Source organism: Euprymna scolopes, chromosome 17 (assembly GCF_053919585.1).
Source record: "Euprymna scolopes isolate OS-2025 chromosome 17, ASM5391958v1, whole genome shotgun sequence".
Classification (NCBI taxonomy): domain Eukaryota; kingdom Metazoa; phylum Mollusca; class Cephalopoda; order Sepiida; family Sepiolidae; genus Euprymna; species Euprymna scolopes.
Genome location: NC_136498.1, coordinates 100,062,332 through 100,089,848, shown reverse-complemented (window position 1 = coordinate 100,089,848; position 27,517 = coordinate 100,062,332). Strand labels below are relative to the sequence as shown.

Below are 27,517 nucleotides of genomic sequence, written 5' to 3'. Positions count from 1 at the left end.
GCTATGCCTCCCTTCAGTGTCGAAAGACAATGGATACCCTCTGTAAGCGTGGTCGCGAGTTAAATTGTGAGGAAATGGTTGCGCAATCCATAAACACACATCTTTTAAATCGGCACTGCTTAAATCCAGTGGCAAAGAGAAATCTAGGACGACTGGAAACAATGCCGAGATAAGTAGAGCACATATAGCACCTGGAATTTCCAAATGGCCATACATTAAAGTATTGGCCAAGCTCAACGTTGCTTAACTTCGGGGATCAAACCAGAACCAATGTGGCAACGTGATTTTGTCGTATATATATATATATATACTAGCAAAAGTACCCGTCGTTGACTGGGTTCAAAAACAGCCTACAGAAAATGGACTCTGATTTATTAAAGTATGATAGGTTATGAAAAGTAAAGGTTGTAAAGAGATAGCTTCGAATTTGAGGGTATCAAACCCAAAGCAAAATATGATGAAAGTAAAAATAAAATAGATAAACCTCATAATTTATTATACAATACCTGTTCACATTGAAACACTTATCACAATATTCTGTTGATCTATATTAAAAAACCTTGTTAAACTTTGTGATATATTTCCATTCTATGGAGGTCAGGCGCGAACGAACACCCCAAAATTTTATTATACCATATTTCTTCAAACTGAAACATAATTATCAAAGTATACTTACGCAGATAGATATGAAAAGTCTTTATTAAAGTTTGTGCCTATTTCCATTCTATGGAGGCCAGGCGTGAACGCAGACCCCCCAATTTTATTATACCATCCCTATTTAAGTTAAAACATACTTATCAAAGTATTCTTATGTACATCTATATAAAAAACACATGTAAACTTTTTTTTTAATTTTTTAATTTTTTATTTCCATACTTTGTGGACCAGGCGCGTACGCAGACCCCACAATCTTAACTAATCGTCATTATGCCAGATCAAACATACCCATTCCTGTGTCTCGATACATCTTCAACCATTATATGTGATCAGTTTTCTATAATAGACAACCATATAGGAGCATATTCGTGACTAGACACACACACACACAAACAGACGTTCAGCTTTATATTATATATATATATGTATATATTATAATAATTATTATAGTAAATTAATTATATATATATATATATATATATATATATCTTGTAATGCATTTATTCAAGACGCAGATTACAGATTCGACGTGCCTGATTCGAGCTAACCTTTATACTTTATAAAAGGTATATATATATATAATGTAGGTATTTCATTATTATAGTAAAAAAATAATTATGACAGCCCCTTTAAGAAATTCGTTTCTTATCGTTGAGCACTTTCTGTTGAATTAAAAGTCGGTCAATTTAGCTCTTATGCGTAGATCATCGTATAACGATTTGATCACTGTCTGTCTGACGTAATGAACATTTAAATTAAAATGTTTAAAATTCAACGCTATTTCACACGGTTAATGGTAGCCGAATGGATACGGCCTCCGCTAATCGAGCCAGAGATGTCTCGTGTCGCGGGGTTCGAATCGTTCGACTGGTAGTAATCGTGACACCCTGCACTGAAGAATCCCGAAAGGATGAAACACTAGTGTCTGTAAGTATTTAATTAATTATTATAGTAAAAAAATAATTATATATATATATAAATTAAATAAATATCTATATATAAATATATATATGTAAATATATATTCATATATGTAAATATATATATATATATATATATATATATATATATACTAGCTGTACCCTGCCACGCGTTGCTGTGGCTTAATGTCGTGTAATGGAAAATTCTAATAAAAAGAGGAAATGCATGTTTCTTATATTCTTAGTACAGCAATCCACTCCAAAAAGTAAAAAAAAAAAAAGGCGAAAATAAAAAAAATATGGTACTCTTGCAGAATTGGATCCGGATCCTCGGGAGTTACCATCAATCATGGCTTGGGCTCGACCAACATTCAGTGGATTAAGCCGAAAGTTGCTAAACCATTGAAACGCTAAATATTTTTTTTTTTATTGTATTCAAAAATGTGAGTTTTTAATTAACATTTGGGTAAGGGGTGTTACTATACACAGCTTCGAAAAGTTGTTCAAAAACGAATAAATGAAAGCAAAGGTAAGGTAAGTTACGTTTCTATCTAACTGGATAATTTTTTAGTGTTTTTATTTAATGTAAAATGTTTAATCGGCTGAAAAACGCAGTGTTTATCGATGAATTTGAAAAAGACGAATGGTCGTGGACTCTGTTGAATACGTTAAGTTTGGGAAAATCAGTTAAAAACTATACAAAACAATATCAGACACCTACTGATTATATGTTATTGTGACATACGCTGACATATTCGGTGGGTTTCTGATAGTATTTTGTATAGTTTTTTAGTTTAAAATTATTTTCTCAAACTTAACATCATCAACAGTGTCCATCACCGTTTGTATTTTTCAAATACACTGATAAACACTGTTCTTCGAGCTGACTAAACGTTATAGTAAATAAAACGGGTTTGCATTACTAAACACAGAAACGAAAAAGTTGTTGAAAAATGAATATAACAAATAAATGTTATCAAAGACAAGATAAGTTACTTTTCTACCTAACTGGATAAGATTTTAGTGTTTTTATTTAGTGTAAAATGTTTAATCGGTTTGAAAAAATGTTGTGTTTATCTGTATATTTGAAAAATACAAATGGCGACAGACTATTGAACATATTAACTTTGGAAAAAAATGAGTTAAAACTAAAAAAACTATACAAAACACTGTCAGGAACTCACTCAATATATGTTACTGTGACATAGGTAGACATGTATTCAGTGGTTTTTAACAGTATTTTGTATAGTTTTTTAGTTTTAACTCATTTTCCCAAACCTAATGTGTTAACACAGTCTGCCGCCGTTTGTAATTTTCAAATATAACAGTAAACGCTGTGTTTTTTGAGCCGAATAAAAATTTTGCATTAAAAAAACAAAAAAAAGTATCCATTTCGGTAATAAAGTAACATATCTTGCCTTTGATAATATTTGTTAATAAGGTCACGTGAGTCGATTAATGGGGGCTAATGCACTTACTGATCCGCGCTATTTTTTAAATCGTATTTCCAAGCTTAATTAGAGTTTTATGTTTTTTTGGTATTTTTTTTAGATTAGGTCCACCTCCACAATTTTCTTTTAAATGACGACTTTTAAAGGTTTCCGACTATGCTGAATACAGAAATCGCATTGAAATTTTGCAGAAATAAGTAGTTATCGAGATATAGATAGTTGTTTTATGCATTGTATTCTTTGACGGCCATCTTTATTACGCGCATAGATTTGTTTATGACGCGCACAAGCGTGTAAAAAAATAACTTTATTATTTCAGCACGGATCAATAAGTGCACGAGTACCCAATTTCTTTATAAGCATTCATATTTTCTTATATAAAAACAATTTCTGTAAAAAAAAAAGAAAAGATGTGCACTTTCAATCTTTGTTAAAAAAGGGTTTTCTTGAAAAAAAAACAAAAAATACGGTAAAAAAAGCAAAGAACAAAACGTTAATCGGTATTCATGCAGAGAGTGATCCTTGCTGAAATAATAACGTTATTATTTAAAAAGCCATTCTTAACATGGGGAGGGGGTTTTGTACCTATTCTGTACTTTAACCTTACAATTGAATAAAAAAACATATCATAAAACTTTAATTAAACGTGGAAATGCGATTTAAAAATAGCGCAGATCACTCTCTGCATCAACACCGAAAGTACAGAATAGTTAGAAAACACCCTCCCTCCCCATGTTAAGAACGGCTTTCTAAATAATGTTAATGATTCAGTACTGTTCATGTCTGCTTAAGTTTAACTTTTGTTTATTAAATTGTTAGGTGAAAGTCTAGAATAGTTACAAAACACCCCTATCCCCATGTTAAGAATGGCTTCTAAATAATAACGTCATTATTTCAGCGGGGTAGCTTCTCTGCATAAGTACCATGTTTTGTTTTTGAATTGTTAGGTGAAAGGACAGAATAGTTACAAAATACCATCCCCATGTTAAGAATGTCTTTCTAAATAACATTATATCAGCACGGTATTTTCTATGCATACGTACTATCTATTTTTGTTTATTAAATTGTTAGGTGAAAGTATAGAATAGATGCAAAACTCCCTCCCCATGTTAAGAATAGCTTTCTAAATAACGGTATTATTTCAGCACGGTACCTTCTCTGCATAAGTACTATCTTTTGTTTATTAAATTGTTAGGTGAAAATATAAAATAGTTACAGAACACTCTCCCTTTCTCATGTTAAGAATGGCTTTCTTAATAGCGTTATTTCAGCACGGTACCTTCTCTGCATAAGTACCATCTTTTGTTTATTAAATTGTTAGGTGAAAGTACAGTACTCATGCAGAGAGTGATCCGTGTTGTAATAATAACGTTAATATTTAAAAAGCCATTCTTAACATGGGGAGGGTATATTTTAACCTTACAATTGAATAAAAAACATAATAAAACTAATTAAACCTGGAAATACGATTAAAAAAATAGCGCGGACCACTCTTTACATTAGCACCAAAAAAACTGTACTTTTACCAACCAATCTTATTATCGATAAACAAAAAAAAACTCAAAAAGCAAGCGACAAACTTTTTTTTGCCTTATATAATAAAGAAAAATGTGTAAATTAAAAAATTTGGAAGATAAACAAATGAATTATGTTTTTTTGTTGTTTTTTTTACTTATCGAGTAAACAGAAAATGAAATCTACTTCTTTTCCGTCAATTCGTGGCTGTGAAATGAATCGAACCGGAATTTCAGTTTTATCAACAAAGCAGGTTCGCACTAACGGTTAAAAAAATATATTTATTTTATTTAATATTTTAATAATTCGCGAGGTAAATTTATTTTAATAACATAAAAACATCCCTCGACTCTAAAGATGGGTTGTCTGAAAATTTCAAATAAATTGGTATCGTAGAAATATGTTTTTATTCATTTGTAACAAACCAAGAATTAGATTTATATATATATATATATATATATATATATATATATATATATATATATATATATATATATATATAGGATTCACAGAAAGAACAAAAGAGTGTTCCTAAAAGTAAGAAAGGTGTTTAGTAGGATATGGCGGAATAAAAGCATGGTAAACGATTCATGCCTTAAAATAAATACGCTCGATTCAATGCCCGATTGTTTTCTTCCTATATGTAATATTATAAACCTTTAAAAAACAGTGGCACATTGTCAAACATCAATGCGCACTTCTGCACATGTGAGTTTTCAGTCATGAACGATGGCCGTAGTTCTCTGGTGGTTGCTGATCTTCTGTATAACTTAAGACGAATTTACCTCTTCATGAATTACAATGGAAACTTGCTAAGCTTTTTACAGGGTTTTATTCAGAGAGTTTACTCTTTGGGGAGAGATAACAGTAATTATTTCTTACTAACGTCAAGGGTGTGAGTTCCATATAGAAATATTGATTCAATTGGAAAAAAATAAAATACCTATCAAGTGCACTTGAAAGTCAAATCACAACGCAATATTAGGAAAATAAACAAATATTTTACTTGTTTGAAATTTAAAACATAAATATATTTCGGAGCTACAGTCCATCCTCAGTAAGAAAAAAAAGAAGCAAACCACATACTGAGGATGGAGTGTAGCTCTGAAATATATTTATGTTATAAATTTCAAACAAGTAAAAAATGTGTTTATTTTCCTTTTCTTGCTAAAATTTATTAACTTGTTTTTGTTGTTGTTAATGATGGTGACACACGAGCAGAGTGTCGAGGCAGTATGCACTTAGATTTGTACATTGTCGACCACATCTTGTCTGTGCCACTTCCCAACTTACACTGACTTTTAAAAACCTTTTTGTTTTACTCCTTGCAGTCGTAATGTCATTAACACTGTTCTTTCGAGACGTACAATACTAGCACGTCTTGTGTAAGGAGCCAACTTTTGAACTCCCATTTACTTCATGCTACCCGCAGACTGCTCCACGTAGAGCCCTAATATATAACACATCAACGCTCTGTACACTAAGAAAAGCTGGGCTGTTTTGAGACGGCGATAATTTAAGCCAAGACAATTTCCATCACATGACCCCGGTTCCGGCTCAACGCATCCGCCATAGACAACGATTCTTTACTATTGCAAACCATTAATTATTAGTATATAATCGATTCTATCTACATCGGCTCTTTCCCAACATTGAAAAATGTTTATTTCGGAAATATCTTATAAATAAGTCATGTCCGTGTTCCGTCTTCTAGTGTAAGTGATTCGTTCTAGATGTCCATTTTAAATGATCCAGCACACACGTAAATAGTTACAATGGACTTTGATCATCTAAAAAATCCTACTTGTTGTTATCAAGAATTATATTCATAGATAATTGTTATAAAACGTTTCTAAGTTTGCTTTCAAGAATATATTTTGAATTTACTTAATTTTATATACTCCTTAAATTTACTTGATTTAATTTTTATATACTCTCCAAATTTAATTAATTTTTATATACTCTTTAAATTTAATTAATTTTTATATACTCTCCAAATTTAATTAATTTTTATATACTCTTTAAATTTACTTAATTTTTATGCACTCTTTAAATTTACTGAATTTTTATCTACTCTTTGAATTTGCTGAATTTTTATATACGCTATAATTTTACTTATTTTTTATATACTCTTTAAATTTACTGAATTTTTATATACTTTAAATTTGCTGAATTTTTATATATTCTTTAAATTTGTGTAATTTAATTTTATATATTCTTTAAATTTACTTAATTTTTATATGCTCTTTGAATTTATTTAATTTTTATATACTCTTTAAATTTACTTAATTTAATTTTATATATTCTTTAAATTTACTTAATTTTTATATACTCTTTAATTTTACTCATTTTTTGTATGTACTCTATAAATTTACTTAATTTTTATATACTCTATAAATTTACTTAATTTTTATATACTCTTTAAATTTATTTAATTTTTATATACTCTTTAAATTTATTTAATTTTATATACTCTTTAAAATTACTTAATTTTTATATACTCTTTAAATTTTCTTAATTTTTATATACTCTTTAAATTTACTTAATTTTATTTTATATATTCTTTAAATTTACTTTATTTTTATATACTCTTTAATTTTACTTAATGTGTATGTACTCTATAAATTTACTTAATTTTTATTCTTGGACATGGATCTAACTTTATAACTCGATTTAAGCCCAAAACAATGAATTTTAAGGTGTCATAATAGGGGTCAAAGTTAAAAAAAATTACCATTTTTGCTTTTTTTTTTTTTTTTGGCTCAGCATGCACTTTCAAACACCCGGGCAACGCCGGGCTGAAATGCTAGTATGTATATAAAAGTGAACGTGTCTGTGTGTGTCTATGTGTGTGTGTGTGTGTGTGTGTGTGTGTGTGTGTGTGTGTGTGTGTAAATTTCCCTACATAACTCTGTCAATTTTTTGAAATTTGATATACAGGGCACTGAGATTTGGGAAAATCTATTTGACCGGGTTTCAGCCAGAAATTTAGCAGTTGAAGGGTCAAAGTCCAACGACAATTTTGGTTCTAAACACTTGAAAGTTTAGATATCGGATCCTTGGACATGGATCTAGCTTAATAACTTGATTTGAGCCCAAAACTGTAAATGCTAAGGGGTCAAAACAGGGGTCAAAGTTTAAAACATTTATCTTTTTTTTTGCTCAGCATACACCTATAAACACCCGGGCAACGCCGGGCACCCATGCTAGTATATCTATAAAAGTGAACGTGTCAGTGTGTCTGTGTGTCTGTCTGTGTATGTGTGTGTGTACATTTCCCAACGCAATAACTCTGTCAATTTTTAGTCTACAGACTCGAAATTTGATATACAGGGTACAGAGATTAGGGAAAATCTATGTGATCGGTTTTCGGCCAGAAATTTATCTGTTAAGTCGGTAAGAAATTTGGCGATTAAGGGGTCAAAGTTTAACGATTTCACCTTTGTGAACTCTACCAAACTTCTCCGACAATTTGGGGTCTAAACACTTGAAATTTTAGATATAGGTTCCTTGGACATGGATCCAACGTAATAACTTGATTTGAGCCCAAAACAATAAATGTTAAGTGGTCATAATAGGGGGCAAAGTTTTAAAAATTGACCTTTTTTTTTCTCAGCATACACCTCCAAACATCCGGGCAACGCCGGGCAACGCCGGGCACCCATGCTGATATATATATATATATATATATATATATATATATATATATATATATATATATATATATATATATATATATATACTTGGCAGTCTGTTGTTGCCGATCGTACACTACATTTAAACATGATGTTTTAATTCATGCATATTACATATTATTATTATAGAATCTAGTGATTATTATAAATTATGAGGAGGAATTTACCTGTTAGAAGAATTGGCAAATAAAATTAAAAAATTAAGACTCTAATGTCGTTTATCAAATTCCTTCTGTTTTTGTTTGCAATATCACGTCAGCTAATACTTAGGCTTAACAATGAATGCCCTGAAAAAGTCACTTCTGATAAAAGTTTAGTTTTAAAATATGCAACTGAAGAAATGATTTGCGGCAATTTTAAATGATTGCTCTTCTTTTATCGTACATTGAACTCAATAATAAGAAAAAATGAAAATAAAATGGTGAGGTACACCTGTACTTAAACAGAAGAAAATTCGATCTGTAGTCGAATGCTTTACCGTAAGCTACATCTCCAGATTATAATAAATTTGTTGTTTTTTGAAGAAGAAATGATTTGCTGAAATTTATTATCTCCTTTGGCTGGTTCAATGTAAAATATTTTTCAGTAAAAATTATTTTTTATCTATAAGAGAGAAATACTATTTCTAAGTTCAGAATTTTTCGATTTTCGGTACTTATCGGATGAATTTCTGCACAAAACATATTTAAGAACACTGCCAGACATATAAATTAGCTTTATAAGAAATTCGCAAAAGATACGCTCAACCGTTTCGGAACCTATGAGGAAGGAACTCACACACAAACACCACACACAAAGTGATTTTTATCCAATTGTAGATTATAATTGTCAGAATGTGAGTTTACTTGATCTGTGTTAGATAGTAACTATCTTGTGTGTAGCAAGGTACTTTTTTCGAATCCCGAATTTGGATATGTTCCTAACTGATCAGCCTAAATAGTGCCGAAACTGGTGTCTTCGACTTTCGATCTGTTACCTTTCATGGCTCGTGTGAGCTGCGGCGTTGTTTGACTGCGGAAATAAGTAAATAAATACTCGAAAAATACCTGTCTTATGATGGGTAAAATTAATTCCCTTAACAGAACAGTCTTGCACTAATTTTTAATCTACCAACGAAGAGTAAAATAAAGATATAATTCTATTGAACTGTAAGCCTATATTCTTTATTCTATTTTTTTTATAAAAATTCATTTAACCCTTATCCTTGAGTGGCCTCTGGGCCTTGATAATGTGGTGATGCCTTTGTAAAAAAAAAATTCATTTAACGATTTTGATCTAAGTAAATCATTAAACTTTAAGGCTTAAAAATAAATTAACATTCAGGGAATCTATCTTCAATGGTATGAATAAATTTAATGCAAATCGGAAATATTTTAATATTTTAAATGGGTTAGTGCTACATTATTCCTCCTAAACTCTTTCAATTATTCTAATTAACCTGAAATTTGAAGAACATTTATTAAATGATGTCGAATAAACAATTCACAATGATCGGGAATAACGGAATTCTATCTTCTTTTTTTTTACCTCGTTTGCGTGAAACTTATTCAAACTTCATATAATTAACATTACGATCCCTTGCGTGTTTCAAAGTTCATATATATATATTTTTTATATATTTAGGAGTGGATCCTGTACATATAAATATATGAACTTGCATAGGTTTATGAACGTACCTAATAAGATGTGTTTGTGTGTGTGCGAATCGAAAACATACTTTTGTGTTGGATCATCATTCGAAAGAGTTTATAAAAGAAATTTACTTTTACGTAAGATTAAAAGTAGAAATAATTGATCAAGCGTGAATAGAATAGTTTTATTCAACACAAACGGATATAACTGGAAAACCCTCCAGAAATCTGCTGATTTGTTGGGACATAATAACAATTTCGTGTGTTCAGCAGGACAATGATCCCAAGCATACTGCCAAACTAACCAAAGAATGGCTTAGAAATAACGGAATTGACGTTCTGATTTGGCCCAGTCAGTCTCCAGACCTTAATTAAAAATTTGTGGAAAATATTGATAATCAATGTTCACAAGAGGAATCCCAAAATATTCAACAACGAGAACAGTTCTGCAAAGAAGAATGGCGCAAAATACCTGCATATCTTTGCAAAAAAACATGTGTGCAACTATAAAAAGCGATTGGAAGCTGTTGAACGCAATAAAGTCTATGCAACCAAATATTAAATCAATATATCCAATACTTTTGCGTTAGTTGGTTTATATTTTTCCTTTAATATAAACTTTCTAAACTTTAATTTTGTAATTACTACCCCAAATCTTAGTTAGAATAGTAATAGGAATATACTGACCAAATTTTAGGTAAAATCTTGAACCCTAATTAAAGTTATGAAGAAAAATGTAATGTATCAAATACTTTTTCGTGACACAGTATATATATATATATATATATATATATATATATATATATATATATATATGCGTGTGTGTGTGTGTACATGTGTTCCTTTTAATATTATTGCCTAATGACAATTCATATTTATTCTTGATATCCAGCCAATCCTTTGTGCTTATTCTATGCACGATTTATTTTTCGTTGCACACGATGAAACGAACTTTTAATTTGAAGCCGTTCAATATACACCATGTTAATGCACACACACACACACACACACACACACACACACACACACATATATATATATATATATATATATATATATATATATATATATATATACTTTTCGATATCTTCAAAGCAATTTACTACACGTTATAACATGAAAAGTGTACGCCCCTTATCAGGTCAGATGAGAATTGCAGTGCACTTTAATAATTACATGTTCGAAACACTTTTTTCTCACTTGACGACACCGAATCAAAGAACCAGATAGAAATTTTATTGGACTTTCACTTTGTGTCTTTTTTATTTTCTATAGATTAGACTCTGATAAAGAGATACTATCAGACTAGATTGACTCATAGACGAGTACAGATTTTGAATTACATTACGTTTTCCTTGGTGGAAAATTCATACAAACAGTGCTTATTTATAAAATTATCTCATCAAATTTCGTGGATGTTTATTGCAACTTACAGGAAATTAATTAAAATAAATAACAAAAAAAATGGAGAATATGAAAAATTCATGAATAAAAAATAAAAGTAAATCGTTCATAAAGTACAGTTATTTCAACATGAAACAGATTTAGGATGCACGCAATGAATAGTATAGTAGTATTTATTATAGCTATAAAAATTGATTGATATCTTAATATATTTCTTCATTGTTATAAACAGAAGTCCTCTTATTTCAACCCATTACACTATAAAATATACGGCATAATCACGTTTAACACATCGGTTCCCGTCAGATCACCGAAGTTAAGCAACGTTGAGCCTGGCTAGTACCAGATGGGTGACCATTTGGGAATTCTAGTCGTTGTATGAGCTCTTAGATCATCTCAGCATTGTTTCCAGTCGTCCTGTACCTCAACTTGCCACTGGTATGCGACAATGTTTACTTAGGAGAGGCGTGGTTAGGGACTGCAAAACTCTTGCCACACAAATTTCACGCGCAAGCACCCTTACAGTAGGTATCCTTAGTCTGTCAAGACTGAACGAAGCCACCACCGCACTATAAAAATAGATAGGTAATTCAATTAGAGTCTAAATAAAACGAGCATCCCAACATTTCATATGAATCATGGGGTCACTTGTAAATTACGACTAATAAAAAATTTTACTAAAATTCTTTTTCCCGATTGTAAATAATACAAATGACAATATATTTTCAGGTTGATGCTTAAGTAAAGTACTGCTTCTTATCTGCCTGGGAATCTCGTGTTTTTGGAATTAACGATATATAGTATAAAATAACATGACTTTAGAATCTTCTTATTTTATCCGTGATAAAAAAAGTCATTATATTTCAACTTTCGACAACGATTGCTTTAAAACTGTAAAATATTTACGCATTGTGTCCAGCATCCGTCTGAGTTGTTATGTATTGTATCTAATTTCCACTTGATGAGTACGCATATCAAAATCGCAGATGTATGATCCAATTTTTTTCAAATGACTGGACTTCCTTACTGGTGAAAGCAGTAGCGTTGTCGGTCAGTATTTCCGTCGATGGACCTCGATCAAGGAAAATACTCTCCAACTGTCGGATTACAGTGGTCGTATCTGTTTGATACAGTGGCCGCCAGATTGCAAATCTAGAGGGGCCACAGTCGATAATAGTTAAAAAAATTATCACTATTGTGGTGGGTTATGTCCATTGCTAGTCTGCCCCAGTTGTTCTTTACACTAAGTTTTCCTTTTTTCCAGCGCACAGGTGCTGGGTCTATTGATCGACATGTTTCGCATGCTTTCACGAAAGCAGTCTCTTTGGACACTTGCGGGTCCACCATCCTGGCAAAATATAGAGTTCGTTTTACTCCTGGATGTCCACTTTGATGATGGATACCAAACACCTGGTTCCCATCCGGTTGTCTTACTGCTGCGCAACTCCCAAGCATCGGCTCTCTTCCTTCCTTGAGTAGATCCATCCACCTGCGTCTAGTGAGACTATCTGCGTCATTCTGATAGGAATCCACGAGTTTTATATCGATGGACAATTCATATTCTTTTGCCAGTGATTTCAAAGTTTTTAACCGTCGCCAGTCAAAGTGTCAGGGATCCATCGGTGCACGCCACCGAATCGGTAACTGAAGGGTCAAATTGATTCCTTTGAGTTCTGCTTCAAGTTCAGCTAGATTGATGTGTTGAGCGTCATTAGTAGGACGTAGCCAATACGCATCCTCAATGACCGTTCCATTCGCCTCCAATGCCACTTCTGTGGCAATGCAACTTGCATCCACCAAGACTGTAACCTTTGCCGTCCATGCACCAGGCTCCTCCAACGAGATCCGCTTCTCTTACTTTGCTCACAGTTTCTGCCAACACGTGATAAAGAGATGAATTTTTTATTCCGTCATCCCTGCCTTTCGATACTGCAGTTGCTAGGTGCTTGATAAATGCGACTGCCACCCGGAGCCATCTACATACGGGAAACTGACTAACGGTTTACTGGCCCACAGCCAGACTGGCCTGCGCGCCCTCCGGGGCCCGGGCGACAAGATCAGTGTAGTATCTGTTCCGGCAGATGCTGCAAGCTATGGCTAGCTATGACTAGCAAAGACCAGATGTGGGGGCAACCCCACATGCCTGACCTTTAACGAGCTCCCATTTCCCACCTCTCGGGAGCTGGTCCCCTTTCTCCCTTCCCCCTCCCTTCGCTCCTCACATTAAAAATCGGCCTTGTGCCTAATTTGCTCGGTGGGGGAGCAAATAAATACCATCTGTTCCGACAGATACTGCAAGCTATGACTAGCAAAGACCAGATGTGGGGGCAACCCCACATGCTTGACCTTTAACCAGCTCCCATTTCCCTCCTCTTGGGACCTGGTCCCCTTTTTCCCTTCCCCCTCCCTTGACTCCTCACAATAAAAATCGGCCTTGTGCCTAATTTGCTCGGTGGGGGAGCAAATAAATACCAACTGACTAACGGTTTTCCCACAAAGAGAAAATACGCATCGACGGGTCAATTCATCGTGGATTTCTGGAATTGAACTTCCTCGTTTCCATTGCAGTGCGCCATCTTTCTCTCAGACCGGCAAACTCAGTATTCCGTTTTTTAGTTGCACCAGATCCTTGGAAATCAAGCCATTTTCTAAAAAATGTCGATGCATGCGTGACGCAGGAGTACACTTTCATTAATGAAAATATCATCCACATATGCTGATGTGGCATTTTTAATTGCATGGTCCTGAGATATGATCGCGTCTATTAGAGACTTCATAATAAGTGTCGCCACATTCAGCACGAATCCCAACTGCGTGAGACAAAAGCGTTGGCCCCTGAAAATAACTGTTTGAAATGGTCATAAGGCTTTGACAACGTGGATTTGAAGATATACATTCCGCAGATCCATAAGCGACACATTAACTCCTTGTCGCCGCCAATCTCTTAGTTTCTGTGCGCACACTTCTGCATTGGGAGTGAAGGCATCCACAAATTCCTTGACTTCCCGGTAATCAAGAACTGGAGTACCTTGTTCTTCTGCTCCTGTACGACGGCCATTAAGGGAATTAGGCCTTTGGGTGGGCCGAATTCTTCTTCTGAATATGGCACCAGCCAGCCATTCTGCTGCCACCGTTCATTTTCTTTCTCATAGACATCTCTGGCATGACAAGGCATCGTGTATTCTTGCACAATGTTATTCAATTCACTGGAAGAGCAACCATTTGCCCATTTCCATGATGCAGTCCATTCTTTATTAATGCGATCATAAGTCACGTTAAAGTCCGGTTCGTCGATAGAGATGGCAGCACATTTGTTTAAGCTTCCAAAACGTGCTTCATCTGATTCCGTGAAATGAACTCCACCGAGATTTCTGATGGCATCAATTTCCCGCAGTAGATCGAAACCCAACGATCAAGGCCCCAGTGTCGATAGCAGGAACTCGGCCAGCCTCTGAATTTACTCTGCCGTATCCTTGGCAATTCAATGTCCTTCCGTCAGCTGTCAGTACTCCTGCTGACTTCTGCTTCCAAAAGCGACACCCAGCTTTACTCACTAAAGTCTGTGAACACCCGGAATCAATTAACGCTGTACACTCTTGCCCATCTACATGTACTTTCATGGAGGGAAGAGTCTTAGTGTTTAGTGTGTCAGGGAGAAGACAAATGCTGGCGCCTCCTCTCCTTCAGGGTTTCCCTGATACTGTGATGATATATGTCCAAGGCCACTGCATCAGAAGCAACGTATCTCCCGACGTACTTTGCACGCCCAACTATTCAACCACTTTTGGCGATTCCGTAAGCAGTCCTTCACCAAGTGGTTGGGACCACCACATCTGTAACAAACAAATTCTTCACATTTGATTCTGTAGGTGATCATCTGACAGAAGCCAATTCTGCAGTGCCGTCGTGGTCAATGATGATAGCTCTTGTTCGGGCCAACAGTTGTTCCGCACTCATTGTTTCAATCGTGGATGAGGCACGTAATACATGTTTAACATGTGGCAGTAGTCCACACACGAATGCACACGTTAACCAACATTCGGCAATGGTCTCCCAACCAACCGGGCCAGGCGTCGCAGCTCAGCAAAAACCTCGTCCACCATCTTGTTAGGACAAAGTTGCCGAGTCACAAATTGGTCATATGAATTAAATGCACCAGTAACATACGCGATTATAAGGGCTTGCTTCATCTGTTCTGTATCCGCTTTCTACTCCATACTAAATTGCCTGTATATGGTCAGAGCTCCACCTCGTAATCTCAATGGCAGAACGCGTTCAACATTTGTCATGGTGCAAAGCTGATACACAAGCTCCACATTTTCAATCCACTCGATAATGGGCATATCAGCGGCAGTACCACTAAATTCCAGAATCAACCGGACATTAAGCATGTTGGTTTCCATGGCTGAAAGGTGATATAAAAGGCCGAAATAGTTTCTACAATATTTGAACCGAGTCAAATATGTTGTTCTGTCTTTTCTGATTTAATTTCAATAGCTTCGTTTCGATACGCGTTCTTCCAACACGCTGTTTTCCCACTCCCCGGTGGTTCCTTTCTCTTCCTCTTTTATATCCGTTCAACAAACTCCCTCGGCTCTGGCCCTGTCAGTGGGGCATTAGAATACACCGACTGCCCCCCTGCAGAGGGTAAAAGTCCCTCAATGGGGTCCTGGATATGACCTTAAACTATATCTAGTGATGAGGCCTCAGCTTGCGGGCTTTGGGGAGTGTGGAGCCACCCTTTAATAACCATTGCTCCCAGGTCCACTCTGACCCGGAGTGGTAGTACCTGTTAGGGTTCCAACTATGGGTTAAATAGAAACCGACTTGAAAACAACAAATATATTCTATTAAAAAAATTTTCTTCAAAATCTTTGGATTCGGCATTAAATAACCCGAAAAGGGTTGATATGCCGTAAAACAAAAACAACCAACCAACCAACCTTCAGCTCTAATCTGCATATCTCACACGTAAATTTGCATGACCGCCTTACATATAAATGTGACATCGGTATTTTAATTCCTTTTTTTTTTTTTTTTCTTAGAGGATAAAACACGAAACTCGTGCTATTCAGGTAAGTTATGGTTTCCCCACATCAACTGTATATAAAAACGACATTATTTTTGCACCAACTTAATAGTAAGTGAAGTAAAAAAAAAATCAGTTTTCTCAAGCATGTTTGTTAATGCAATTATAGCGTTAGAAAAGCGGTAAGTGCAAGTTAACAGTATTAGATATATTGTGCGCTATTCGAGACAAAGAAGCAGACTCATAATAGTAAGATGATCAAAGCACCAAGCATAATACTGTAATAAGTTTGTTTGCGTATAGGTGAGATGTATGCGATAAAGAAATGCTGTCCCTGATGTTCGCATTTGTTAAAGAACAAATCTGTTTAGAATTATCAATCCAATAAATCCAATTGTGATCGGCCAATATATTTCTATTAATATTTTATTCTGGTAAGCGCGAATAGATAAAACAACCAACACGTGAAGGAGTTTAGATACGCGGACTAGTTATTGATCAATAAAACCACAAACCAGGTTCCCAAAATATTACCGTACTTTAGGGTAATTGAGCCAACTAAAAAAGTGCTCTTTATATGTGTGGTTGCCAAAAGAACACTTTTAGCTAGTTGACGCTATTACCCCCAAAGTATGGTATGTCAAAAAAAATTAAACTGCCATGCAAAAGAGGCGGCTTCTAGAAAGATTTTGATAAAAAGTAAAAGTGAAAATAATAGTGTCGTGATGTGCTTACGAGCATTTTTTCTAGTAAATTCATTCTGTGATTTGGTCATCAAGCATTAAAAATATCGGAATTTTCATATTCATCCCTGAGAAGAAATTTGTTACCTGAAGGTCATACTCACCCATCCGAACGTATCCAGTACTGTCTCAGGGAGAAATCTGACGTTCGAAAGATAGTCTGCGATTGTATGCAACTAAATCGGAATTTCAACATTCTCGACAATAGAGCAAGGAAAAAAAAATCCAACACTATAATTACGCTCTACTCCCCCCTTTACCACGGCATTGGACTAACAAATCACTATATTCTTAACATACTATACAAACAAATGCAGGTTCTGCTACACAGAATTGGAAATTGTGAGTCATCTGGTATCAAGTTGCAAGGTTCTTTTGGGGGACGGTTACTACACAGCGAATCATGATGGAGTATGTAAGTACCTCCACTGGACCATCTGTAAAAAATTAAACATCCAATGTAACAGCAAGTCCTGGGAACATTAACCTGAAAGAACAGCTGGAAATGACTTATATACCATATATTACGACCCTGTAATCTTTATAGCCACCTACCGTGAAAATGTTGCTGTCAAACCTGACAGGATTATATGGAATAAGTCAGAGAGAGTGACAACCTTGGTTGAAGTGAGTGTCCCTAATGATGGAGGTCTGAAAAGAGCTGAAAGGGAGAAGCAGACCAAATATAAAGGTCTCATGTATGATATGAAAAGAAATCGGAATCTTAGGGAGATATCAATCATACCAGTTATTATAGGTGCCACAGAGCTTATGAAAAATAACCTGAATCCTACCTGGTGAACTTATTGCCAAAGAGATCTAGATAATTGCACTTAAGGGAACAGTGAGGATACTAAAAAGAGCTCTCGGTTGGTTTCAATAAAAAGCAGGGTAATGTTGGCACCTGGTTTGGCTGCCCACTACCCAGCATTACAATCTTCAAAGAAAGATTTTTTTAAATCAAACGTATACATGCAGACACACACACACACACACACACACACACTTCAAATTCGGGAACATTTAACTTTTATAAGGAACAATTTACTCATACAAAACGACATTATTTTTGCAACAACTTAAAAGTAGAAGTAAAAATAGAAGCAAAAAAAACAGCTTTCTCAAGCATGTTTGTTAACGTTAAAAGCGGTAAGTGCAAGTTAACAGTATTCGATACATTGTGCGCTATTCAAGACAAAGAAGCAGACTCATAATAGTAAGATGATCAAATCACCAAGCATAATAATGCAAAACTTTATCTATAAAATCTCTGTAAAATTTTGTCATATTAATATGTTGTGTTTTTTAACTTTGTTTCTCCTACTTTATTGACGTTTTCATCCGTTTCCAGTATTTATTCCTTTTTTATTGTCAGTGTAAGTCTCAATAAATTTCTAACACGTGACTATTATTTATCTCAGGATTTTACAGTTTTATTTTACTTGTGAACCAACGCAAAGTTATATTAGCATCCCCTATATATTTTTCTATAGTCATGAATGATATATTTTTATCATATTTCTTTCTAAGTAAAAACTGACATAAATTCATACTAAAAAATGCAAATACAGATCTTTCAAATTTTGGATAAATACACGTATATCTTATAATAAACAAAACAAAATAAATATAAACATTCCTTAAATCTATTCTTGACTATACACTATCAAAACTATGACCCACACGACACATGATTTGAAAGGAATTTAAAAGAAATAGAATTGCTGAAAATAAAGTTTTTACAAAATATTTGTTTACAGTATCTACGCCTATATAGCAAATAAATGTAGCAACGAATCGTACAAAACACGTTTTGCTAAGGGTGGGTCACCGCTTATCAGGGCTCAAATCGAGGATAAGAGCCAATAAGTGTTAAGTAGCCGGTGATGATCAGTAATGGCGTAAATTGGCTAGGAATGGATTATTTAAGAGGACGGCTCAACATGATACTTCTAAACGGCCATTTTATAGTCAGTTGGGAAGGAGAACCGCAGTATTGTGTTCCACAGACGGGTACTTCTAGGAAAGAAATTTTGTTCGTGGAATTTTCGTTTAGTTTAAGCCACAGATGGAGAGTTAGGAAAAATGTTGACAGTGGTTGTAGCGAAACGAGTGTTTGTTGTGAATGGTTTACAGGGGGGTGAGAAGCATACATTGAAGTTCAGTCCAACACCTTCCATGCAAATAAAAATAGAACAGAGATAGACTCGCAACAGATGTAGTAGTTCAATATCATGTTTTTAACTAGGGGTTGTCTTACCAAGGCACAAAACCCACTAGAGTACAAGAGTTTATGAGTGTCAGGTGGTTATTGAGACAACACCTTCATAATCGAGTGGCAGTTGATTATTTAAGAGGACGTCTCAACAAGGACTTGTTTACATAAGACTTGAAGACGATCATACAGACAGATGATTCTAGGAAATAAACTTTTGGAATTTTCGTTTAAATTTAAGCATGGATAGAAAATAAAAGAAATGGTTTGCAATTGCTGTAGCAAGACAAGTGTTTATTGCGAATGCTTTATCGGAAGGGACTGTAAATAGAAGCTCAATCGAGCACCTACCATGAAAATAATGATAGAGCAGAGCTAGACTTGTAACATCTCTTCTGTGAGAAGTAGGAAGGAGAAAAGGACATCACTCACTCGATTTCGAAACCAGTTTTGAACAATGTTAAAGCAGGACAGGTTGCTCTAGGCAGATCACCCCCAGATCTGGCAACACATTGTAATTATACGAGTGTTTGTTACGAATGTTTTACAGGGGCGGAGGCATAAATATAAATTCAGTGGAGCACCTGCCATAAAAATAACAAAACCAAAAACGACTGGATTCTGTAGTAAAGAGTTGACATGCTACATAACAAAATAACCAAGTAAGTTGTGTAATTGTAAAGTGTTGCTTTTAAATCAAAACACAGAGCATTCAAGCCACAGACACCAAAATGTATTTTCGCCATAAATTCCCATCAATCCGATTGACCACCCAATTGATTTTTTTAAACACGCAATCTATTTTCATTTCATTGTTTAATGTCCACCAATAAAGCACAATACTTCAAAGTCGTCGGACTTCATTTAAAAGAACATTTATTTTATTATAGTTTAAAGTACAAGATTAATGGAATATTATTTTCGTGTTAGTAGGGAGAAATAATGAAGGCAAACCCATGTAATGCGATGTTAAAACTTGATGTGTCAAAATTTGAAATTTATTGTAGTTTAACAAATTAAATTAATCATATCGATCGAATAATATCGTCAGACATAATTTAAGATGATATGTTTTATAAACTTTTAAAAGTTTCACAAATTCATTTTTTTTTTTTGGATCATTTGAAGAAAGTTTATTTTGTGGAAATCGATGCAGTATGACGATTGGTTTTTATGCACACGCACGCGCGCACACACACACACACACATATATATATATATATATATATATATATATATATATATATGTGTGTGTGTGTGTGTGTGTGTGTGTGTGTGTGTGTGTGTGTACTAGCATGGGTGCCCGGGTGTTTGGAGGTGTATGTTGAGCAAAAAAAAAAAAAGGTCAATTTTTTAAACTTTGACCCCTATTATGATCCCTTAACATTTATTGTTTTTGGCTCAAATTAAGTTATTAAGTTAGATCCATGTCCAAGGAACCTATATCTAAAATTTCAAGTGCTTAGACCCAAAATTGTCGAAGGAGTTTGGTAAAGTTCTCAAAGGGCAAATTGTTGAACTTTGACCTCAACCAACAGCCAAATTTATGGCGGAAACCCGATCAGGTAGATTTTCCCAAATCTCAGTACCCTGCATATCAAATTTCGAGTCTGTAGACTTAAAATTGACAGACTTATTGCGAATGGAAATGTACATACACAGATACACAGTCAGATACACAGACACGTTCACTTTTATAGATATACTAGCATTTCAGCCTGGCGTTGCCCGGGTGTTAGGAGTTGTGAGTTGTATGCTGAGCAAAAAAAAGGGTCAATTTCTTTTCACTTTTACCCCTATTATGACCCCTTAAAATTTATTGTTTTGGGCTCAAATCAAGTTATTAAGTTAGATCCATGTCCAAGGAACCTATATATAAAATTTAAAGTGTGTAGACCCAAAATTGTCGGGGGAGTTTGGTAGAGTTCTCAAAGGTTAAATCGTTGAACTTTGACCCCCTTAACGAAAATGAATTAAAAAGATTTTTCCAAATCTCAGTACGCTGTATATCAAATTTTGAGTCTGTAGACTAAAAATTGGCAAAGTCCCTTCCGGTTTGGCGCAAAGACGTCAGGTTTTTTCCCCGTTTTTATCCTCCTTCGCGATGCGGGTTAAAGCCTGCCTTCCGACTACCACTTTTTTTTTTGCTCAACATACACATCTAAACACCCGGGCAACACCGAGCTGAAATGCTAATCTGTATATCTATAAAAGTGAACGTGTCTGTATATCTGTCTGTTTGTGTATAAGTGTATCTGTCTGTCTGTGTGCACAAACATTTCAGTAAATATTCAACAAAACGTTAAAATACAACACCAGTTTCTTTATATAGCATCATTCATATTATTGTTCCATAGAAATAAGAATCATTTCTTCGGATGCTGATACGTAGTATCAAAGTGACAATTGATATATAAATAATTCAAGATTGTGTTTATTGGTACCGTTAGAAAACGAATATATCTAACTTTATATACAAAGAAAACATAATGTAAAATCACACCCTTGAAATAAATATATTTTAAATGCAAAACAAATATTAGAGATTCATTTTTTCATTAAAACATTTCAATGTGAAATCTTTAATTGAAAAATATTCTGAAACACACAATCATCCCAGCAGCTCAAAAGAATAAGAAATAGTTTCTTACAATAATTATTGAACAAAACTCGAAGCGAGATCATAATAAAAATGGACATTTAGCATCATATAGCATTGAACATTTCAGCGAAATTTATAAAGATTAACCTAGTAATTAAATAGCTTTGTTAATGAAACAATAAAGGTTTTTTATACATTTATTCTATATTTTTATTTTTTATAAGGCAAGTCGAAATATTATATCATGTATAACATGTTACTAATAATTAGCTGTCTTGATATTTTTATGTGTTTACATTTTTATAATTCATGTTCAGATTTGTTTATATCCTGATAAATTTCTACCGCCCCTGGAATAAATAATGTTTGTTTACGAAGAAACAAAACTGAATCGAAAACTGATTACTTACTTGTTGTATAATTTAATTTTCGGTGCGTGCTTGATGGAATGATGCGTTTTTTCCTCTTTCAAATGTTCGTCTTTAGTTTTGTAAGCATGAAGTGTATGTAGTTGTAGCGTCGAAGAAGTTTTTTTTTCAAATGAATTTCAAAATCAGAGAGCTAAATGAAGGTGACATTTTGACTACACGCCGAATGTGTAAATTTAACCTCTTGTTAACCTTTAGCGTGATATTCCAACGGCCTCACAGCTAGAGATGAAAGAATTCACAAATGATGAGACATAGGTCATTGAGAGTCATAAAATAAATTAGTTTTTCTCGTTTCTTTATTTAAAGAAATTTTATCGACTGGCGGGCAATGTTTTACGACTTTTTATCGGCGCAAGAAATTTTCAATCGACTGTGGTGACCGGTCTTGTAAAGTCTCAAAGGCTGATATAGGGTACAGAGATTTGGGAAAATTTTTGTGATCCGTTTTCGGCCATAAATTTGGCTGTTAAGGGGTCAAAGTTCAACGAGTTGACATTTGAGAACTCTACCAAACTCCTGCAACAATTGTTGGTCTAAACACTTGAAGCTTTAGATATGGGTTCCTTGGACATGGATCTAACTTAATAACTTTATTTGATCCCATAACAATAAATGTTAAGGGGCCATAATAGGGGTCAAATTTTTTTTTTTTTAAATTGACCTCTGCGGTCTCTACCAAATTATTCAGACAATTTCTGGTGTAAACATTTGAAATGTGACATAAAGGGTATTCAGAGATATGGCAAGCTTTTTAATCGGCTTGGGTTGCAAATTTTTAGTTACCAATATATAAATGTATGCATGTATGTATGTATGTATGTATATATGTATGTTTGCATGTGTGTCTCAAACTTCGACTGAAACGACGGATTTTTACAAGATCAGTATCGTTTTGAAGTTCGACCTTTCAGACGACAAATATCGAAAATTGGCTAAAATCATAAATTTCTTCACCTTAAACTGGCCACTTTTCTACAGGGGGGTCGCTTTTCCGCAGATATTTTTAAAAATCATCCTCTCCTCTCGATTGTCTAGCCTTAATTAAAACATAAGTCACTTCCGGTTTGGTGGTGGTCGTAACATCAAAGACGTCAAGCTTTTCTCCCGTTCTTTTGTTCCTTCGCGGTATGGGTTTGAGCTTGCCTTCTACTACCACTTGTTTTCTTTTTTGTTGCTGTTTTTTTTTTGTTTTTTTGCTCAACATACACGTCCAAACACCTGGGAAACGCCAGACTGAAATGGTATTAGTATATAAAGCCTCACTGCTAACGGCTACACCATAAAATAATTCTCATTGCTTTGCACTAACGTAGGAATGTATTGTCATTCTTGTAAATTCCTACTGATATTCAATGACAGGAAATAAAGACAGAGTCAACCTTAAGGAAAACTTCAGATTTCGATTGCACGACGATTGTGAATAACGTTTTGGAAATACAAAATTGCTAAAGCGATAAAATTACGCAATGAATACTGTTTTTTTTTTCTTTTTCATGGATGTGTGAGGAAAAAGAATTTATTCTGACGAACTTCTTTGTGTTTGAATGAGCAACGAGGAAAATAATTCTGTTTTCTAAATGTGTAATGTTTTGCTAAAGTACTCAAAAACTGTTTTTAAATAATGGGATATTTTAGCACCTCGATGGTGATAAAAATTGGCTGATGTTGAGTTCGACAAACTGGATAATAAATAAAGGTAAAATTATAAAATGTTTTCATTGTTATTGTTTATTTTGAAGAATTGAGGATTGTTTACTCAGGTCTCATAAGATCCTTTTTTTCCACCACAAATAAAATGAAATGAAATAAAACATGTGAAATAAACGGTGTTTATTCATACAAAAATAACAAATAACAAAGGAAACATTTTTAGTGTCCAAAAGGTGTGTCTGGATAGACAGTTTTTACGGATGTAGAAGTCACTGAGATTGTTCGTTGTTTTGACAAGAAAAAGCAGAGATTGTCTTTTGTTTTCTCGGCGAGAAAACGGGCTTAATTTTTGTGTGTGCTGGGAGAAATATAGAGGAAGGTAAATGTATTATTCGCAGTGTGTGTGGGTGCGTGTAGATGAGCGCTTCTGTGTGTGTGTGTGTGTGTTTGTGTGTGTGTGTGTGTGTGTGTGTGTGTGTGTGTGTGTGTGTGTGTGTGTGTGTGTGTGTGTGTGTGTGTGTGTGTGTGTGTGCGCGCGTGAGTGCGTGCATGTGAATAATCGTGTTTTGCCATGCTAGCGGAAAAATACGTAGCAATGGAGTCGTTGACGTGATTAGAAAAAAGAGGAAGAGCAGTGAGCGAAAAGTGGGGAAATCGGAGCACCAACAGAGAAGTAGGTGAGTGAGTGAGTGAATTCATTTAAGTATTTGTCGATCGGCTTCCAGGCAATATGAGAAAAAAGGCTTTGAATATTAAATATTTTTCTGAGTGTTGATTGTGGTATGCTTTCAACTACGTCCGCCGAACAACAAGCATTTTAAGTTTTGTTCCCAGCAGAATTTGCGTGGGCGTATTTATTAAATGTTTGCGCTTCTGAAATGTATTTCTTTTTTTTGTTTGTTTGTTTGATTACACACGTAATTGTGTTTTTATTTATTTATTTGTTAATTTCAGAACAAGAAGTGAATACATTTTTTAGGTGTGTCTAACCGCACAAATACTCTCCCCAGATTGTAAAAGATTGCTTCAAATACGTAACGGTTTTGGCCAGTGGACTTTCCTACCATATGCTTGGCGTTTGTATCTTTTTGTGCTGCATCCCTTGTTTCATAGGAGTTTGTTCTGGTGGGGAAATTATTTGAAGGTATTCCTCAATGTACGCTGGTTTAATTCGGTCAATCGCGATGTTATCCTTCCCTTCTTTTCACAGGACAGTAAAATATTTTTTACCCGTGTCCAAAACTTCCAAAAGGTCCTGAGTAATTTGGACAAAGTGTTTTTTTACTGCATCATTCCCGATTAACACATATTGACAAGTGTGAATGTCGTTAGGACTATAAGTTTGTCTGTCAGTCCTCCTTGTGGGGGTAAAATTGAGAGAAGACTTTTTGTGTTTTAACTCTCTCACTAATGTAGTTGTGGGTAAAATGTCTGTGTTCTCATTAAAATATTGTCCAGGTAGTGTCACTGCTGATCCCAAAACTACTTCTGCTGGCGTGCTTTGCAAGTCTTTGTTTATTGTGTTTCGAATCATTAAAAGAATTAACGGTGAAATATCCGTCCAGTCTGCGTTGTTAAGACTAGTAGACAAAGAAGTTTTTAGTTGTCTGTGCAAATGTTCGACAAGGCCGTTCGAGTAAGGAAGATAAGCTGTAGTCTTTATGTGGTTTGTTCCCAACAATTGGTTAAATTCTGTAAAGAGAGTCGATTGGAATTCTGAGCCTCTATCCGTTGTGATTACTGAAGATACTCCAAAGATTGCTATCCAATCCTGTAGTATAGCATTAGCTATTGTCGCAGCCGCTGTGTCCTTCACGAGTATGGCTGTAGGCCACCTGCTAAATTTGTTGACTATGGTGAGGATGTGGGTGTGTCCTTTGAGATGGATATTGGTGCTACCAAGTCGACGTGAATATTGGTAAATCTAGCATCAGGCGTGCTGAAAGTGCCCAGTGGTGACTTTGTGTGCCTGTGAATTTTATTCTTTTGACAGGGTACACACATCTAAGTCCAATTTCGAATATCTGTGTTCATATTTGGTCAGACGAAACGGTCTGATATTATTTTTACAGTAGCTCTTTTGCCTGGATGGAATAAATTGTAGAAATGTTGGAAAACTTCTCGTCTGATGTTCGGCGGTATGTATGGACATGGTTTAATTTATTGTCATTCTTGTAAATTCCTACTGATATTCAGTGACAGTAAATCAAGATAGAGTCAACCTTAAGGGAAAACTAGAGATTTCGATTGCACGACGATTGTGAATAACGTTTTGGAAATACAAATTTGCAAAAGCGATGGAATTATGCAATGAATACTTTTTTTTTCTTTTTATGAATGTGTGAGGATAAAGAATTTACTCTGATGAACTTCTTTGTGTCTGAATGAGCAAAGTTTGTATTACATTCTTAATGAAACAAAATAATTCTGTTCTCTAAATGTGTAATGTTTTACTACAGTACGTAAAAATTGTTTTTAAATATTGAGATATTTTAGCACCTCGATGGTGATAAAAATTGGCCGATGTGGAGTGCCAAAAACGGAATAATAAACAAAGCTAGTATTATAAAAAAAAAATTTCATTGCTATTGTTTATTTTGAAGCATGCTGAAGTGAGAAATGGTGTAGTACTGCTCAGATCTCATAAGATCCCTTTTTCCACCACAAATAAAATAAAACATGTACAATAAACGGTGTTTATACAATTTGTGTCGCAATAAAATGTTGTTGCACTAAAGGGTACTGGCATTTCTTTCGGTTGTAAAAACGTTTTCTGTTGTATGTCTTCTGCGAGTGTTTCGTCCGTCTTTTGTTCTTGTGCAATTAATTTCATACTAAGTGAACTGGAATTTAGCGAAGTATTTGTAGCTTGTGATAATGCGTCTGCTATAATGTTTTCTTGTCCCTTGACGTATCTGATATCGGTGGTAGATTGGTCTATATAATCAAGATGTCTGATTTCTCGTGGACCATATTTATCTACATGTGTATGTAGTGCATACGTTAAAGTTTTATAGTCAATATAAACGCAAAAGTTTCTTCTTTCTAAAAGATGTCTTAAATATTTAATTGCCAAGTAAATCGCCAATAGCTCCCTTGAAAATGTACTGTGCTTTGTCTGTGTCTTGCTCAGTTTGACTGAAAAAAACGATATAGGAGGCATTGTATCTTCAGTATGTTGGTGAATAACTGCTCCTATGGTAATGTCTGACGCATCCGTTGTAAGTGTGAATTTCGTTTTTTTACTATCCTTAACTGTTGGTTTTTCGTTTTGTTCATCAACGGTGATGTTAACGGTGTTAACATCGTAGAACAGTTGGGTATAAATCGTCTGTGATTGTTAATTACACCTATAAAACGACAAACTTGTCTAACAGACGTAGGTTGTGGGAAATTTGAAATGGCACTTACTTTCTCGGGTAATGGTGATATTCCGTCCTTATCGATTGCGTGTCCGAAGAAGTTAATCTCCTGTTGGCTGGAGATACATTTTTCAATATTTATTTTTAGCCCGTAATGGGTCAGTCTTTGGAAAGCTTGTTCTAATTGTTGTCTATGTTCGTCGAAGTTTCTAC

General features: G+C 34.6%; 1 pseudogene; it reads left to right on the top strand.

The window, feature by feature from the left end:
• The first annotated feature begins 11,537 nt into the window (after window positions 1-11,537).
• On the top strand, window positions 11,538-11,655 carry LOC145297126 (5S ribosomal RNA; annotated as a pseudogene).
• Window positions 11,656-27,517: the final 15,862 nt, after the last annotated feature.